Genomic DNA, 5,491 nt, shown 5'->3' with positions numbered 1-5,491 from the left:
TTTTTTTCCCCCTTTCCTTGTTTCTTTTCTTTCTTAAATTCCACATGAGTGAAATCATATAGTATTCATTGTTCTCTGACTTCTTTCACTTAGCATTATACTCTCTAGCTCCATCCCCGTTGTTGTCAATGGCATATTTCATTCCTTTTTATGGCTTGAATAATATTTCATTGTATGTATATATCACCTCCTCTTTATCTATGCATCAACTGATTGACACTTGGGCTACTTCTATATCTTGGCTGTTGTAAATTGTGCTGCTATAAATATATGGGTGCATGTATCCCTTTGAATTAGTGTTTTTGTATTCTTTGAGTAAATACCCAGTAGCACATTACTGGATAGTAGGGTAGTTCTATTTCAACACTTCCATATTATTTTTCACAGTGGCCACACCAGTTTGCATTCCCATCAACAGTGCAAGAAAGTTCCTTTATCTCTACATCCTCACCAAAGCCTGTTGTTTCTTGTGTTTTTGATTTTAGCCTTTCTGACAGGTGTGAGGTGATACCACATTGTAGTTTTGATTTGCATTTCTCTGATGATAAGTGATGATGAGCATATTTCCATATTAGCCATCTGGATGTCTTCTTTGGAGAAATGTCTAGTCATGTCTTCTGCCCATTTTCTAATTGGATTATTTGGTTTTGGGGTGTTAAGTTTTATAAGTTCCTTATATTTTTTGGATAATAACCTTTTATCAGATATGTCATTTGCAAATATCTTCCATTCTGAACGTTCTTTTAGTTTTGTTGATTGTTTCCTTTGCTGTGCAGAAGCTGTTTATTTTGATGTCGTCCCAATATTTTATTTTTGCTCCTGTTTCTCTTGCTTCAGGGAATCAACTGGGTCTTGATGCCTAGCCTGATGTGTATATTGTCTTTATAAATTAAGAATATTAATCTTTTATCAAATCGTAACAAATATTTTTCTCAATATGCCATTTACTTTTCCATTTTGATATCCTAAATTGGGAAAGAGCCGTAATTCATCACCTATTTTGGGAGAGGATACCAATTCCTTGAGAACCTGATAAAGTCCCTCATTAGAAAAATGAGCATATTGGGGCGCCTGGGTGGCGCAGTCGGTTAAGCGTCCGACTTCAGCCAGGTCACGATCTCGCGGTCCGTGAGTTCGAGCCCCGCGTCGGGCTCTGGGCTGATGGCTCAGAGCCTGGAGCCTGTTTCCGTTTCTGTGTCTCTCTCTCTGCCCCTCGCCCGTTCATGCTCTGTCTCTCTCTGTCCCAAAAATAAATAAACGTTGAAAAAAAAAAAAAAGAAAAATGAGCATATGCATATACCTATTTGCAAACAATTTTAAAGGGTTTACAGATCTCTTGAATTCCATCTACAGACTCAATTATATTATTCACTACTCTTTGATCTAGGTCCCAACCACCTTATAACCCTACAGGATGATAGAAATTCATTGCACTTTCTTACCAATTGCAATGTGTGAAAAGAATATAGAGTGTGTTGTATACATAGTGCTGTGTTGAGCAGAACTAGTATGTAAGGTCAGAAAGAAACTGTTATATCAGTCCAAAAACCTGAGCTCTCATGCTAATTCTGTCAATAGCTAAATGAGCTGAGAAAAGCTACTTAATCTTCTTTCCAGATCTTCATCTGTAAAGCATGCACATATGTGTGTTTACTCATGTGTGTATGTGTGTGTGTATAAGGTATAGTTAACGGGATAATTAACATTCTCCATTCTATTTCTTAAAAGTACATATATCACGTACCAAAGTGATATTCTGTTATACAACACTTTTATTTTTAAGTCATTAAAAACCATACTGTAGAAAAGACACATAAACTCCAAACAACACAGCTGTGACTATTCAGCACTCCTTAGTTACAAGTAGTTACACTGCCATTTAATGGTACCATTAAAAATGCATTGTTACCATAGTAACTGCAACATTACAAGACACCAAATCTTTCCCTGAAATACTCATGCTGAGCAGCATACAGTATCTTATGCAATAGTTGCTTCCACCTTTTGTTTTTTTAACTGAGAATGCTTAGCTTTCCCTTCTTCTCCAATTTATTTGTAACCCTGAAAAACTATCAAGAAACTGCTTAAAAAAAAAAAAAACTTTCTGATACAGTACCAGATAACAGGGCACTATCTTATAGAATGAGAAACAAAAATGTTCCCACTGTAGACAAAATTCTGACAGAATTCTCCTGCTACCAGCTTTTCATCTCTTTGTCCCTATTATTCCTGCCTGCTGGTCCTTTGCCCTCTGTTTTTTTTACACCCCCGCTCCTGACGGTCTGTCACTTGCACATTCTATGTCCTATTTCTCCCTGGGTGGTCACTAAGAACTAAAATATTAGTAGACATTGATTTGAGAGATGAACTCACAAGGCTAATTGTATTTTAAGAGGACAGTCCTGAAGGCTACAAATCTTTCAAGACTCAAAGCTTTAAAAGTCAAGGGACAGATAATACAGTCAAGTAATTTGACATAGAATAGCCTAGCCTCATTAACTCCAGATAAGCTATCTTCTACTCCACCCACTTTTGAGGTCTTTTTTTTCCTCTATTAAAAAAGTATTTGTTGAGCACCTACCCAGTGCTTTCCAAGGCATAGAAGCTATACCAGCCAATGAGACTGACAGTGCATATCATCTATTTCTGTTTAGTTCAAAGGGAGATAGAAAATCAAAAAGTAGGGGTGCCTGGGTGGCTCAGTCGGTTAAGCGTGCGACTTCGGCTCAGGTCATGATCTCATGGCTCGTGAGTTCAAGCCCCACGTCGGGCTCTGTGCTGACAGCTCAGAGCCTGGAGCCTGTTTCAGATTCTCTCTGACCCTCCCCCGTTCATGCTTTGTCTCTCTCTGTCTCAAAAATAAACGTTAAAAAAAATTTTTTTTTAATAAATTAAAAAAAAGAAAAAAGAAAATCAAAAAGTAGGGGCAACTGCGTGGCTCAATCAGTTGAGCATCCGACTTCAGTTCAAGTCATGATCTCACAGTTTGTGGGTTTGGGCCACACATCAGGCTTACTGCTCTCACTGCAGAGCCTGCTTCAGATCCTCTGTTCCTCTCTCTCTCTGCCCCTCTCCTGCTTTCTCTCTCTCTCTCTCTCTCAAAAATAAACACACACACACACACACACACACACACACACACACACACACAATCAAAAAGTAAACAAACAAGTCATTTCCCAGGTGTGCAGGATGGAGTACCCAATGGCCTACAGAGCAACGTGTCTAAGTTTTATTGTCACTACTGCAAAACATACCTCACCCATGACTCTCCATCAATGAGAAAGATACACTGCAGTGGTCAGAAACACAAAAAGAATGTGAAAGACTACTTTCAGAAATGGATGGAAGAGCACGCTCAGAGCCTGATTGAGAAAATAACCGTTGCCTTTCAGCAAGGGAAGATGCCCCCCACACCATTCTCTGTTCTTCCTCCTCAAGGGCAATGATCCCACCTCCCCTCAGTCTCCTGGGTCCTCTTCACCCTGGTATGATGCCAGCACCCCATATGGGGGCCCTCCCATGATGCAAATGATGGGCCTTCCTCCTCCTGGGATGATGCCAATGGGACCTACTCCTAGAATGAACCTGCGTACAGGAGGCCACATGTCAAAGATGCCTGGGCCCCCAGTGATGAGACCTCCAGCCCATCCCATGATGGTGCCCACTTGGCCAGGAACAAATCGACCAGATAAATAAGGAGAGATAAGAACCTCTTTATATCCATTTTATTTTACTTGTTCTATTTCACCAAGAGATCATGGTGCTGTGACTCTGGGTGTTTTCTAACAGCATGACAAGGAAGACTTGTTTTCCTTCCTATCAAAGAAGAGAATAGTTTTCCAAGGAACTGGTGGGACTTAAAAAAAAAAAAAAAGCATTTGTATTGTGAAATGTGAAAATAAAACTGTCAACTGTTTAAAAAAAAAAGTTAAACAAACAATTTTTTTTACAAAAGATAAACTCAGCCCTGAAGGTCTAAAAGAGCTTTTCAAGTAAGATGGACTGACCCCTTGGTTGCAAGCCTTGAGATACAGAGGAATTCTACGTGTTTTTGGAACAGTAAAAGGCCAGTGTGTTTAAAGCACAGTTTATGAAAAGGAAAGTAGTTTAGGATGAGGTCAGAGAAAAGTATGGGCCAATTCCTGTAAGATCTTAGAGATGAAAATGAAGTCTGGAAATCTAATGGGAAGTCAATGGAAGATTTCAAAGAGGGAAGTAAAATGATCTGATTTACCTTTTGTAAACATCACTCCTGGTTTCTATATGAAGAATCAACTGTAGCAGGAGACAAGGGAATAAAGGAGACACATCTGAGGAAACTGCAATCGTCGAAGTAAGGTACAGTAGCTGTAACTGCCAGCAAGGGCTATGGCATGGCTTTTCAATTAAAATGAAAAGGCTTTGACAGGGATGTTAAAAAGTGTTATTTGCTTTCACTCCCCAAATGCCATCATGGCTGCTATTTTCTAGTCCAGACTCTAATGGACAAGTGAAAAGAATACAATCACAATTCTTCTATTCCAGGACTTCTGTGGCTAGCTCTGATTTGGTCAATACTTAAGTGAAGCACCAATCACAGAGTTTCTAAGACTTTTTTTTGGGGGGGGGGGGACAGAGAGAGACAGAGCATGAACGGGGGAGGGGCAGAGAGAGAGGGAGACACAGAATCAGAAACAAGCTCCAGGCTCTGAGCCGTCAGCCCAGAGCCTGACTGGGAGCTCGAACTCACGGACTGCGAGATCGTGACCTGGCTGAAGTCGGACGCTTAACCGACTGCGCCACCCAGGCGCCCCATAAGACTTTTAATAAAATATAGTAAAAGCAATAAACATAATTTATACAGAAGAGAACAGAGTTAAAACCAAGGTAGAAACCCTGCATTCCTACCTCCCGATGTGTAGTTCTATCCACTAGCCCATACTTCCAGTGATTCCAGGCATGTTTCTTAATATGTTCCAGATATTATACCTCTCAATACCTATTCTAAAAATCCTTATCTATGTAGCAACCATCCAAAAAGAATGCAACAAATAAGCAAGGGAATTAATTAAGTGCCTAATTAACCTTGAGGTGTCATGAGAAACTTTACCAAGGTTTGCCATAATCTTTTTTAAAAAACTGAAACTATTCTTCATTAGTATATATATTATGTGCTTTCACATGGAATCACAGAATAACAAATTGTTAGAGGTACAAAGAAATCTTAGAGTTTATTCTAAGGTTAAGATTGCACAAATTGGTATATTTAAATAATTTTCCCAAAATTATAATGCACACTAGAATCAGGTGCTAAACAAGAACACAATTGGTACATGCTCTGACAGGTTGCATTCAATCCATTTATCTTGCCTCTTTTCCAAAATCCTAACCTATCTCATGCTCTCATTCCCCCACTTATTAGTGTGTATTCCATGGGCATCACTGCAACCACTGCCTTGCATATATGCTCAATTTTCTTGACCATCATGCACTCTGTCATACTCTAAGC

The 5,491-nt window shown here is 39.4% G+C and overlaps 1 pseudogene; it reads left to right on the top strand.

Moving 5' to 3' along the window:
• Positions 1–3,086: 3,086 nt before the first annotated feature.
• On the top strand, positions 3,087–4,079 carry LOC122470606 (annotated as a pseudogene).
• The last annotated feature ends 1,412 nt before the right edge of the window (positions 4,080–5,491 follow it).

Source organism: Prionailurus bengalensis, chromosome D3 (assembly GCF_016509475.1).
Source record: "Prionailurus bengalensis isolate Pbe53 chromosome D3, Fcat_Pben_1.1_paternal_pri, whole genome shotgun sequence".
NCBI lineage: Eukaryota > Metazoa > Chordata > Mammalia > Carnivora > Felidae > Prionailurus > Prionailurus bengalensis.
This window is presented reverse-complemented; position numbering and strand designations above follow the sequence as displayed.